This window comes from Chrysochloris asiatica, unplaced genomic scaffold (genome assembly GCF_000296735.1).
Source record: "Chrysochloris asiatica unplaced genomic scaffold, ChrAsi1.0 scaffold00081, whole genome shotgun sequence".
In the NCBI taxonomy this organism is placed as follows: domain Eukaryota; kingdom Metazoa; phylum Chordata; class Mammalia; order Afrosoricida; family Chrysochloridae; genus Chrysochloris; species Chrysochloris asiatica.
This window is the reverse complement of record NW_006408599.1, coordinates 5,277,106-5,291,807: the sequence shown is the minus strand read 5'-3', so window position 1 is coordinate 5,291,807 and position 14,702 is coordinate 5,277,106. Positions and strand designations below refer to the sequence as shown.

General features: G+C 39.4%; 1 pseudogene; it reads right to left on the bottom strand.

Annotated features, from left to right (window-relative positions):
• Positions 1-4,908: 4,908 nt before the first annotated feature.
• On the bottom strand, positions 4,909-5,766 carry LOC102819143 (annotated as a pseudogene).
• Between the last annotated feature and the right edge of the window lie 8,936 nt (positions 5,767-14,702).

The window sequence follows — 14,702 nt, the reverse complement described above, 5'->3', positions numbered from 1 at the left end:
GTGGCCAAACTTTTTCTCTCATACTTTGGACATATTGTCAGGAGGGAACAGTCGCTGGAGAAGGATGTCATGCTGGGTAAGATGGAGTGTCAGAGAAAAAGAGGAATACCCCTAACAAGATGGATTGGCCAAGTGGTAGCATCAATGGACTCAAGTGTGGCAACAATGATGAGGTTGGCCTAGGCTCAAGAAGTGTTTCGTTCCTCTGTGTATAGGGTTACTATGAGTCAGTACTGGCTTGATAGCACGGAACAACAACAACACACTAAGCAGTAAAATCAGTGATTATGAAATTACAAAATTCTACCAACTTCTTTAGTCTGAAATTGATCAAATATGCAATTAAGATGTATTGATAATTACTGGAAATTGGAATGCAAAGGTTGGAAACAAAGAGGAAGGGAAAGTAGTTGGAAAATATCGCCTTGATGATAGAAAGGATGCTGCAGATACTATGACAGAATTTTGCAAGATGAATGAGATTTTCAAAGCAATTACGTTTTTTAACAACATAAAAGATGGCCATACACATGGACATTACCAGATGGATTACATAGAAATCAAGTTGAGGACAGCTGTGGAAAGAGACAATGGTAAATCACCATATCATCAACCAAAACACAGCCAGAGGCAGACTATGGAATAGACAATCAATTGTATGTGTGCAAGTTTGGACTGAAGCTGAAGAAACTTAAAACAAATCCATCAAATCCAAAATACGACCTTGAACATATCCCACCTAAATGTAGAAATCATCTCAAGAACAAATTTTATGCATTAGATACAAACGATGGAAAACCAGAAGAGCTAGAGGATGACATCAAGAACATCATACAGGAAGAAAGCAAAAGGTCATTAAGAAGATATGAAAAAAAAACAAAAACAAAAACCCCACCAAAATGTATGCCAGCAGAGACTCTGACATGCGCTTTCTAGCATAAAGGTACTAAAACAAATGGAAGGAATAAGAAAGTAAAAGGGCTGAACAAAAATTTTCATAGGGAAGTAATGCATAAGTTTGCTATGAGTCTAAACTGCCTTGAAGGCATTAACCACCACAGAGAAGAATTGATGCATTAGAGTTACAAAGATGGAGACCAATAATAAAAAGTACCATAGACTACCAGAAGAACAAACAAATCTGTTTTGGAAAAATTAGAGCCAGAATGCTTCTTAGAAGCCAGAATAGCAAGATTTTATCTCTTATGTTTTGGACATGTTATCAGCAGGGACTAACTAATCTTTTTAGAAGAACATTATGCTTGTTAAAGGGAAAGGTCAGAAAGAGGAAGACCACCCAATGAGATTGGTTGACACTGCCAGAAGCACTGGGCTCAAGCGCAACAATTGTGAAGATGGTGCAGTACCAAGCAGTGTTTCCTATTGATGTTCATAGTGTCACTATGTGACAGCGCTGACTCAATGACACCTAATAGTAATTCTACTCTGACACAGACATGGTTGCCGTGAGTCAGAACTGACATGAGGACAATTTTCTAAGTGTTATATAAATGTCTACATATTGCTAGGAATTGAGTTCATGAACCACAGGACACAAAAATCAATTTTTTTGTTGTTGTTGTTTACCCTACATTTGGAGTCCTCTTGTGGTATTGTGGGGTCTAAAGTTCTGGGCTGCAAGATTGGTTTGAACCATTGGTCAGTTGTTCAAGCTCACCAGTCATTCCTCGGAAATCCTATACAGGAACTCTATGAGTCGGAACTGACTCAAGAGCATTTAACAACAACCACACCCTACATTTATTGAGCACCTTAAGTGAAGGTGCAAGTGCACAGTAGCACAAGTGCTTTGGAAAGTACCCGCTAGAATTTTATAAAGATAAAAATATATACCTATCACATGACCAACTACTCCCTCAAGAGAAATACAAATTTCTCTTTACTCAAAGAGAAATGAAAATATATGCCCATAAAAGAATGCTCAGGAGTGTGAGGAGCTGACTGTGAAGGGACAGACTCAGGCAAACTTTTCAGGTGACTGAATGCCTTTTATTTTGATGGAGACGGTGGCTACAGTTTTCAAATCTGTTAAACCTCACTGAGGAATCCTGGTGTGGCACTGTAGCCTCAGCATTGGACTGTGAACCACAAGGTCAGCAGTTCAAACCCACCAGCTGCTCCTCAGAAACTTTATACAGGGTGGCTATGAGTTGAAAGCAACTGAGCAGCACTTAACAACAACAACGACAAACCTCACTGATTTACATAATTCAAATAGGCACATTTGTGCAATTGAAAGTAGAAAATTAGGCTCCACATAGTTGATTTTAAAAAGGTATACAAACATTCTAGCAAATAAAAGCTGTCAACACTATAGGTTTCTCATAGTCTAGCTAAATGATCATGAGACATTGTTGAGATGTGGGCTAGAACATGGTCCCATCCCATCATGACTATCTGTTGTTGTTAAATGCCATTGAGTCAGTTCTGACTCATAGTGACACTGTATAGGGTTCTGAGGAGCGTCTGATGAGTTTCAACTGCTGACCTTGCAGCTCGAACCAGCCTTGAGGTGGAGTGTTTATTCAACAGTGCCACACCAGGACTCCCATGATTATGTAGGCACTGAATTATCCATTTAAAATTCTTAAAATATCTAATTTCCCATGGAAATGCTAGGGTTCAGTTATGGATAGATGTATGAGCAGATAGCTCCTGCTCTGACTTGTTAATGAAAAGTTGTCTCCATCATGTGGGATTTCACATTACTTTGGGAACTCAACAAAGCCCTTTATAGGGATACATGAGAATATTTTCTGAGACAGAAAGAGAGAGAGAAAAAAAAAAAAATGTTGGCTCTACCTGCAAGTACCTGCTGTTCATGTGTATTTAACTCATGGGAAGATTAAAATATTCAGTTCATAAGCATTCCCAGCTGAATGCCAACCTTCACCTTCCCCTCTCCCATATGGTATCTGAAGCATAAAGTTTTTGCTTTAGCTAATGTCTGAGATGCTTTAAAACCTTAGTTCGGGATACAGCTGAAATTTACTGAGTGCTTAGTCTGTGTCATGGAGTCCTGGTGTGATGCTGTAGGAGAAGCACTGAACTGCTAACCAAAAGGCTGGAGGTTCAAACCCACCAGCTACTCCTCAGAAACCCTATACAGGATCACTATGAGTAGGAAACAACTGAGCAGAGCTTAACAACAGCAACACAGTGTGTGCCATGTACTGCATAATAACTACTTCAGTCACACATTTGGATTTATTTCTCAAAAAAAATTACAAGAAAATGATCTCATCCCTGTTTTAGTATTAAAGGGATGAGTTAGTTCAATGTCACCTGGGAAGTATGTGGCATAACCCAAGAGGATCAGTCACAAGCATGTGTGTTCACACCTAACAATATTGCCTCTTTGGTAACACAATGTCTGCAATTGCTTATGTATGATGTGTGATACCTGAGACAGACAAGATGATGTACATTCTAGCCATGGATTATATAGACTATCTGAATAAAACTGTACAGAACAGTAGTCACAGGCGACTGATGGAAATGCATTCCTGTGATTTCCCTCTCTATTGTGTCCTCTGATGCATAGCAGGCTAAGGTCAAAAGTCTCCATTTTTCACAGTGCTTATATTTTCTACAAAACTGTAGCTAAAAGTAGCGCTAGCTATAAAACTTGTGGGGCTCAGTAAGAAATAAATATATGGGGCCACACTCTAGGGTAGAGAAGCACATCCTCCATGGATACCAATCCATGGCCCATGGGTAATACCTCAAGAGATTATAAATTGTGATTATAACAGGAGGTACTCAGTAGCTGGATCATAGGTGGATGCATATGAGTTGTCTACTGAGAGCACGGTGCTTGTTGTCTTGCTTTATCCCAGTGTTCCCAACCTTAACCTGATCTGTGCCCATCCATAGACCTTCACTCCAGGCAGCGGGTGATGGTGGAATGCAGGTTTGCACTTCTCTAACATGATCTAGTCACAACCTTGGCTAGAAAGAAGGAGGATTGTGGGTTGGGAATGCAGAGGTAGAGACTGGTTAGGGCCAGCCAGTCAGGTGGTAAAGAGAGAGTTGAAAATGCATCCAATGGAGGTAGCAAGAAGTGGGACCACATGTGAGTAGAACCTCTAAGACGTTGGCACTTTCACAATTGTCCCATTGGACTTCACTTACAAAACATAATTTCAAATTTAAGGTTATGAATGATTTCAAGACAATGACAACAAAGTATCAAGTCTCATGAGTGGATACTCTCTGTGTGGAGGCTACTAAGTGATTGCACTGGTCATATGACCATGAAGATAGCCCTGGCTGAAGGCAGTATGTGTGATGGGATAAAAACTAGGTTTATTCAATTTCATGGCAAGCCCATGATTTTTCAGAAGTAGATAACCAGGTCTTTCTTCCAAAGAACATTTGGGTGGACTTGAATCCAAACTTTCAATTAGTAATCAAATATTTTAACCCCTTTACTACCCACAGACTCCAAGTGATGGTTGCTGTAGTTGTTGTTACATGCCATCAAGTTGGTTCTGACTCAGAGTGTCCCTATGCACAACAGAACAAAACACTGCTTGGTCCTACACTAATCTCACAGTTGTTTTTACGCTTATATCTATTGCTCCTGCCACAGAGTCAATCCATCTTACTGGGGATCTTCCTTTTTTTTGCTGTCCTTCCACTTTAGCAATCATGATGTCCTTCTCCAGACACTGGCCCCTCCTGCTAACATGTCCAAAATATAAGAGATAAAAGTCTCTCCATCTAATGTTGTAAGCAGTAATCTGTCTGTCCTTCTTCTAACACAGATTTGTTCATTCTTCTATAAGTCCAGGATACTACTTTTTTTTTTTTTTTTTGTTTTTGCTTGGTCAATAAGTTTATTATCATTCTCTGAAACAATCTCATAGAAAATTGTGGTTTGGTTTAGCTCTCAGCAATCTGCTCATGAGCTCTGAGAAAGCTTGCCTTCTTCTGAGCTACCCAATCTTTCTTCTAGGCAAGAGACAGTTTGGGATGATTCCACTTCTTCTTTTTAACATGTTTCTTAGGATTCTCTTGGATAGAAGTATGTGCTTTCTTACACATCTCCTCCATCATGTCTGGAGTTACGTTGTTCTTTATGTAGTGAGAGAACTGTTTCTTGTAAGTATCTTCATCTTCTTCCATTAGGTAACGTTCTGACCCATGATGTGTTTCCAATGTTCTTCTGCATTGAATTCCCTGCTTTCTGAATCATAACCAGGGAATCGCTTGCTACTGTGAGGGTCACAAAAACCTCCATCTACATTGCCCTTCAGAGCCCCCCAAATTTTATTTCCAGTACTAGTTCTGGCAATGCTTGCATCCAAGTAGCAGGTGAAGGCACCAGGTTGAACATCAAAGCTTTCCACATTGTATTCATTTCCTGTTACCTCTACTTGGCCTTCGTAGATTTTGTCCATACCAAACCTATTGAAAAGCCTGCAGGCCAGCAGCAGGCCAGTACAATATGCCGCAGCATAATTTGTCAGGCCAACTTTCACACTATACTTTGGGAGTTCATGAGCATATGCTGTAAAGACAATAACATTCCTTCTATATGGACATAAGCAATCTGGCAAATGATATCTTTGTTGATTACATGAACAATCATCCTGTATTTGGGTGTGTTGTATTTATTTGTATCCTGGATTACCAAGTGTTTTCAGCATAGTAATCAGTTTTACCCTCTCGTCTTCTTCTAAACTTCACTTAATATCTCTTGAGGTAGGCCTTGTTCTTGACAACTTTAACAAAAGCCATCCAGCGGCATAGAAGCTGGCGGTTCACCACAGACATGAAGACCAAGCAGCTCTACGTGGGGAGGGGTGGGGCAGGGATTCAGGATACTTTTAAAGTTTTTCTCCAACACTATAACTCAAATGCATCAATTTTATGGTGCTCCTTATTCTTTGCACAATTTTCACATGCTTATGAGGCTATCGGTGTCCTGGTGTAGCTCTGTGTCAGACTGAAAAGTCGTTTGAACTGCAAGGTTGCTAGTTCAAGCTCACCAGCCATTCCTTGGAAATCCTATAAAGGGTCACTATGAATTGGAACCAACTCGACTGCACTTAACAACAACAACAACAACAATGAGGCTATTGACAATGCCATAGCTTGGGTCTGGTGTAACTTAGTCCTCCAAGTGACATCTTGTTTTTAAACACTTTAAAGAGGTCTTGTGCAGCAGATTTGCCTAATGCAATATAGCCTTTGATTTCTTATCTGCTGCTTCCATGAGTGCTGATAGTGGATACAAGCAAAATGAAGTCTTTAAGAACTTCAATTATTTTTCCACACATCATGATGCTATTTATTGATCCAGTGGTGAGGATATCTGTTTTCTTTACATTGAGGTGAAACCCATACTGAAGGCTGTGGTCTTTCATTTTCATCAGTAAGTATTTTAAGTCCTCTTCACTTTCAGCAAGCAAGGTTGTATCATCTGCATATTACAGGTTGTTAGTGTCTTCCTTCAGTCCTGATGCCAAGTTCTTCTTCATATAATCAAGCTTCTTGTATTACTTGTTCAGTGTACAGATTGAATAAATAAGGTGAAAGAATACAACCCTGGCACATACTTTTCCTGGTTTTAAACCCCTCAGTGTCCCCTTGTTCTGCTTTAAAGACTGCCTCTTGGTCTGTGTACAGGTTCCTCAGGAACACAACTAAGTGTTCTGGAATATCATTTCTTCTCAGTGGTATCCATAGCTTGTCATGATGCACATGGCAAGAAGTATGGATTTGGGAATCCAACAGCCTCCATTCAAATTTCAGTATAATCCTTAATATCTGTGTGACTTTGCACCAGCTATTTAACAATACTGCGTTTTGTTTTTTCTTATTTATAAAATTGTGTTATTATGTAAATTAAGTGAATAAAATTAATTAAGCACCCAAACTAGTACCTAGCACATAGTAAGTATTGTAGAAGCATGTTAGCTGTTTCTTACTATTTGTAAATATTGCCTGAATAAATGTCTCAAAGTCGTTGTATGCGTGTCTCTAAGCAAATCTGTTTTTACCACCAATTTATTGATGTGAATTATAACAAGTATGCCTGTTTAGTCATCTCCTGCTGCATGTTTTTATTATTGAATTGATGATTTCAAAACAATATTAAAAAACAATTTGCAAAAAGGCAAAAAAAAACCTGTTTTAAGTGCATATTCATACATAACTATTCAAATTTTTGCCTATGATGTTAGTACTTGCCCATATGTATGCATATTTCTGCAAAGCTCCAATCATACTGTATACATCATTCTATATATATTTTCACTTAGCATTAAATTATAAGCATTTGTTCATGCTGCTACATTGTCATCATAATTACCCTTGTAATGGTTGTATAATATCCTATTATGTTGATACATCATAATTGACTAAAAATTATTCCCCTATTGATGGACATTTAAGTTGTTCCATTTTTTTTGGCAATTATAGCTAATGTTATACTGATCATCACTATACACTTAGCTTTATCCTTTTGCTGAATTCTTTCCTTGTAATCCATTTCAAAAGGGGGATTTATGGAGCAAAGGAAATAAAAGCATATTAGGGTCTTTCTATGTGTAAAGCTATTGTGTGCCAAAAAACAATAATAAAGACAACCACAATAATAAAAACAGCTATAAGTAACAAGAAGCATTGAGTCTAGGCAGACTTTTTGCTAATTCTAAGCACCCATTATATTAGTCCATCCTTTTCTCAAGCCTGGGTATTATACTCCTCATGCTATTCATGAAGGATCAAGGTGCAAAGAAGTTGACTAACTGTTCCAAGTGTCTGCAGGTAGTTCTTGATATAGGATGCATTCAAGTTAAGACACTGCACATAGCAGCTGTGTTTTTTTCCTTTTGTTTTTGTACATTTTATTGGTTCAGCAGACTACTGTGAACCCGGGTGGAGACCGGGTCAGCCAGCAGCAAGGCAGGACCTGGGGACTCATGGGCTCAGAGTCAGTGACACATCCACAGAGGACTAGAGTGGAGAGCGAAGTGACCAGCTGGTAAGAAGAGGGCGGACAGACGCAAGAATACCCACACTTGCAGACGATACCCACTTGACCTGGCTTCAATGACTGGATGAACAGAGCTCAACCTGAAGAAGAAAGAAGAGGAAAAAAGCGTCATCTGATACAATTCAAAAAACTGGACCTGCACCTATAAATGCAGTAGCTCAAAAGAGGAAACAAATCCCTGCACCAAGAATTATCCCCATCCCCTCCACACACAGAGTAGACAAGGATGGGCAACTTGAACATTGGCTACCCAAAAAATGGGGGGAGGGATGCAAAGGTAAGAAATGACTGGCTTACAAGCTTTCAAGAGGGAACCTAGATCCACAGGGCAGGGAGGATGGTAGAGTGTCCAGTGAGTGGTATCCAACCTGTCTGGGAAGGGCTGATGAAAAGAAATGCAGATGGGTCTCTTGGGATACAATGCTGAATAATTGTTATCTGGACTGATTGTGAGGACTGGAAATGTAGAGGTGGATGTTTTGTGGCAAGGAGTGGAGTGATTGACCTTTCAGTCTTGGAGCGGAGGGCCCTGGGACCATCAATGGAGAAGAGCAGAGAGCAGGACCCTACCCAGAGAAGCAGTGAGGCCTGAGAAGGAGGCAGAGAAGATTTCGTGAAGAGATGGAGTGGCTGGAGATTTGAGATCCAGAGAGGGAAAGGGGCTGTGTGCTGAAGACCATGGGGGTGGGGGTGGGGGGCGGACTTGCAGGGTATACCCTTTGGTTGGGTGATGATGCATGGACGGGATGGTAACTATGGCAATGAAACGATGTATGGTGGAATGAATATGAAGCTAATGTTCCCCCATGTAAACTGTCACACAATACACAATAAAACATTTATTAAAAAAAAAAAAAAAAGATGTAAACTTATATGCAATGTGTCAGGTCCCAAAGACAAATAAAGATCAGATTTTAAAAGACTGATAATAAAAGACAAGAATCATGACAGCTTTTTTTTTTTAAAAAAAGAGAGAGGTATCCCACTTACATCAGAACTGACTTATAAGGGAGTAATCTGAACGGAACCTCCCTTGTTTTAAGTCAGGTGCTACCTGTATATGCGGTAAGTAGAAAAGCTTGGGAAGGAATAAAAATCTAGCATGTGAATGAAGCTGGTCACTTAAGGATCCCCTCTACTTCCTCTTGTCTACGTGGTCATAATTTTATACATTTTCAGATAACTTCTTCTTGCATTCTTCATAAAGATTTCTTCTAACTGGGGGAGTGATTGACTTTGCAGTCTAGGAGTGAAGGTCCCTGGGACCATCATGGGAGAAAAGCGGAGAGTAGGACCCTACCCAGAGAAACAGTGGTGCCAGAGATGGAGGTAGAGATGATGACATAGAGAGATGGAGCATCTGGGGACTTTAGACCTAGAGGGAGAAGGGTTGTGTGCTGACGACCCAGGGGCAAGCTTGTAGGGTATACCCTTTGGTTGGTTGATGATGCATGGAGGGGATTGTAACCATGACAATGAAATGATATATGATAGGATGAATGTAAAGCTAATGTTCTCCTATGTAAACTATCACATAATTCACAATGAAACATTAAAAAAAAAAGAGGGAAGAGCATGCAAGAAGCAAGGGATTCTAACCAGAAAGGCAGCGATAACAGCGAAGGTAGCAGAGGCGCTGGCATAGAGAGATAGAGCAGCAAAAGACTATGGGTCTTTGGACTGAGAAAGGCAGTGTACCAGCGGGCAGGAGGTTGGCTTGCAAAATGTGCCCTTTGAACATTTAAATAAATATATGTGTTCAATGTGGTATGTGTACATCAAAAAAAGAAGAAAAAAAAGATAATAGAGGTAAATACTGTTAGCATGGTGCACGGAGGGGATTGTAATCATTGTAATGATTTGTTAAATGCAAAACTGATGATCTGCCCTATAAACCTTCACTCAATTCACAATAAAAAGCTTTTTTTAAAAAAAGATTCCCTCTAACTATGCTTTTTGACTGTGCAAAGACTTTTGACTATATAGATTATGACAAACTATGGAGAGAATGGGTATACCAGAACTGTCACTGTGCTCCTGTGGAATCTGTACATAGAGCAAGAAACAATCATTCCAGCAGAACAAGGGGACACTGAATTATTTAACATCAGGAAAGTTGTGCAATGGGGTTATATATATATATATTTTTTTACCATACATATACAATCTGTATGCTGAGCAAATAATCTGCGAAGGTGAATTATATGAAGAAAAACATAGCATCAGGATTGGAGGGAGACTCATTAACAACTTGCGGTATGCAGATGATACCTCATTTGCTGTAAGTGAAGAGGACTTAAATACTTACTGATGAAGATCACAGACCATAGCTTTCAGTATGTGTTTCACCTCAATGTAAAGAAAACAAAAATACCCACCACTGGAGCAATTAGTAACATCATGATAAATGGATAAAAGAATGAAGTCAAAAACTTCATTTTGCTTGGATCCACCATCTACATTCATGGAAGCAGCATTTGAGAAATCAAATGATGTATTGCATTAAGGAAATCTTTTGTACAAGAACTCTTTAAAGTGTTTAAGAGCAAATATGTCAGTCTGAGGACTAAGGTGTGCCTGACCCAAGCAGTGGCATTTTCAATAGCCTCATAAGCACATGAAAGTTGGACAATGAATAAGGAAAACCACAGAGGAATTTATTCATTTGAGGTATTGTGTTGGGGAAGAATATTAAAGGTACCATGGACTACCAAATGAACAAACAAATCTGTGCTAAAAGTACAACCAGCATGCTCCTTAGAAGCCAAGATGACCAGATTTCATCTCTCGGACTTATTATCAGGAGGGACTTGTCCCTGGAGAAGTAATCATGCTTGCTAAAACGGAGACGCAGTCAAAAAGAGGGAAACCCCCAATGAGATGGATTGGCACAGTGACAGTAACAATGGACTCATTGTTTTTATGGCTCAGGACCAAGTGGTATTTCATTGTATTGTTCATAGAGTTGTTATGGGTTGGAACTGACTTGACAGCAACAAGCAACAATAATAAACAGCCATTCACAAAGAGAATTTGCTCCTTTGAAATGCTTTCTCATTCTACTCGTATATATTACCCTAAAGTGGTGGCATTTGTTCATCTCCACCAGTTTCTTCTGCCTTCGGGTTTTTTTGCTCTCACTCATTTATCATTTTCTCCTTTTATACTTTCATTTATCCTTCACTTATTTATTTTCTTTTTGTCTTTTTTTTTTTTCCTACTTCCTTATGACAAAGTTGGAGCATTGTTTATGTGCTAGGTTTTTGTTAGGATCTGATATGGAGTCTTTATTCCTACTGCCCACCTCCCATCTGTCAGTGTTCCATACTCTGGTGGCTTTCATGGTGCTGTGATGCTGGGAGTTATACAATTAGTATTTCAAATACCATAAGAGTCACTCCTGAGAGTCAGTTTTAAGCAGTACTTCCATACTAAAACAGACTAGCAAGAACGCCTGATGATCTACTTGCAAAATGTTTCCAATGACAGAGACAGTCCAAAAAGACAATGGTCTACATCCTACTTTGGTGAGTTGTTGTTAAGTGCCAATTCATTCCAACCCTATACAGGGTTTCCAAGAAGTGGCAGGTGTATTTGAACCACCAACCTTGTGGTTCAAATCAACCTTGCAGTCCAGTGCTTTATCCCACAGTGCCACACACTATTATTGATACTGTTTTCCAAATGAGGTAAATTTTGTCCAGAGAAGTTGATTAATCTGCTCCTGTCATACAGCTGGTAAGTCTGTTCAAATGCAGGCAGCCTGGTGAGTTGCATCTGGAATATTAAAAGCTCATGAATATACCAAGGAAGACATTCAGGCAGTCAAGAAACATATGAAGAACTATTTACAATCATTAGCCATTAGAGAGATGCAAATCAAAACAAAAAGGGGATATCAACGCACACCAGAGAAGCTCAAAGAGCCAGAGGATAATAAATGGTGGTGAGGATGTGGAGAGACTGGGACTCTCTTACATTGTTGGTGAGAATCTAAAATGGTTCAACCACTCTGGGAAGTGGTATGCTCCCTCAGAAAGCTGGAAATAGAAATATCTTATGATCCAGCAATCCTTTACTTGGTATACAGCCACAAGAAATATGAATCTGAACACAAGTAGATATATGCACACCCATGTTTATGGCAGCACTATTCACTTTAGCAAAAAATATGAAAACAGGCTAAGTGCTCATCAATGGAATAATGGATAAACAAATTTTGGTACATATGTGCAATGGAATACTATGCTGCCTTGAAGAATGACAAGGAAGTTACAAACCACTACATTACCCAGATGAACCCTGAGGACATTATACTGAGTTAAATTAGTCCATCACAAAAGGACAAATATTGCATAAGATCATTATTGTAAAAATTTAAGAAAAGATATCCATACTAAAACAACAATAACAAATCTTTGTTGGTTACCAGGGATGGTAGGAAGGGGATAGCAAAGCACAGATTAAGGGATAGTCATATTATAGCTGGGTGTTGAGGAGGGCAATATACAACGAAGGGTAGGGTGAAACACAAGGGGAGGGAGATGGAAGAACAAGGTAGATAGGGGAACACTTAGGTAGGTTTGCATGGGTTAAATGGGACAGAGGTGATGTATGTTCAACCTTGGAACAACAAGGTTCTGTGATACACGGATCAAGGCATAGTCTGAATGCTTTAAAGAGGGGAAATAATGTTAAGATGCTTGACTGTCTTCGGGATATTGGTTTTCCTTGCTTACTATGGTTAAACAGACACTTGAGTGGGTTAGAAAGGAATATTGTGAAACATGATTACAGAAAGCTTCTAAGCCTGTCTTCAGCCTATAACTGATTGGAATGCCTAAAATGGATTCTAGAACTTGCCCAGTAAAATAGGCTTCTTGCAGAGCTTTTGTAGTGTATAGGACTTTAGGCAGAATCCTGAGCCCCATCTAGAACCTTCTAAATTGGGACATTTCCACTTGAAAGGACATGCAGAACAGCCTGGAGCAGCTAGAGGAACAGAAGATACTTCTTGAAAGAAAGACCAACAGGAAAAATCAAAACCAAAAACAAAATGGCACTCTGTTAGGGTCTTACAAGATCAAGCAATTTGTTCATTCGGGAGCCATTAAGGCAAGCAATCAAATCCCTTCAAGACAAACCCCCACCAAGACTGAAACCGAAAGGGAATACAAGAGCAGGTATGTAAGTTTGCTGGTGACCATGGTGATCTACATGTGACTGGAAGCGGGGAAAGGCAGAAATTAAGATATGGACTGAGTTCAACCACATTCCATAGACATCCAAGATGAGATAGAGAAGAAGAAGGGCTGGTGGGTTTCAAATTTGGAGAAACTTGGGAAATCTTAAGCCCATGGCCACTGACCTAGCCATGGTGGTCTAAAGCTGAGAGTGAAGCATCCAGCTTATATGAAGTGGAGGGAAATGCACAAGAATGCCCAAACTTGCAGGTAGTATCCATTTGACCTAGTTTCCATGACTTGATGATCAGAACTCGACTAGAAGAAGATAAAGAAATTTGATAAAGGAAGCAGGTGTAAACTGCTGCAATTTAAAGAACTTGACCTAGACTTAGGGATGTAGTAGCTCAAAATACAAACCAAGAGGGAAGGTGTCTTCATATCAAGTATCAAATCTATTCCCTCTGTACACAGGATTGATAGAGACGGGCAACTTAGACACTGCTTACCTAAAATGGCAGCTACAGGAAGTGGGGGAGACTATAAAGGCACAAAGTGGCTAGCTTACAAGTTTTCAAGAGAGCTTTTAGTTTCAGAGGGTGCGGGGGAAGGTAGAATCCCCACCGAAAAGTTTTCTTCTTGTTTAGATTGGTCTGGTGAAAGGTTATGGGGGTAGGAATCATTTGATTCAATAGTGAGTAATTGTTATCATAACTAATTGTGATTATCACAACTGTAAAGGTAGAGGTTTAGTAACATAAAAGGGGGGAGTTAATCTTACATTCCAGAAAGAGAGGACTCTAGGACCATCAACGGAGAAGAGCAAGACAGGAATATGGGAACCTATCTACAGAAGTAGCAACACCAGAGATGGAGGCAGAGGTGAGAACATGGAGAGATAGAGTCGCTGAGGACTCCAGACTCATAGAAAGAGAAAGACTGTATGCTGGTAGCCAGGAGGCAGGCTGGCAGAATGTGCCCTTTGGTTGTTTAACTGATTCCTGAGTGTTTTTGTGTACTTAAAAAAAAATAAAAACAGAGGGAACAGACACAAACACTGTTAACTGTTAATGCATGGAAAGGATTGCAATCATTGCAATGAAACAAAATATGATAAGATGAGTGCAAAACTGATGTTCTCCCATGTAAACTATCACTCAATTCACAATAAAGGCTTTAAAAAAAAAAAGCATAATAGGAAAAACAAACTCATGAATGGCCATCTAAGATGCAGCTTTTGGGTTCTCCTTGCACAGAAGAAAGAAGAGTGATGAGAATTGAAGCTATTTGAAATCATTTTGACTAACAGACTAAGGGACTATGTGAACATCAGTAGTTACTCATTTATGGTGTATTCAAACTAAGACACTACACTTAATGACTGTCTAGATTTTAGGGGTTTATTTTTATTTTTATTTTTTTTAATGTTTTATTTTGAATTATATGCTAGTTTACATGGGAGAACTTCAGTTTTACATTCATTCCATCGT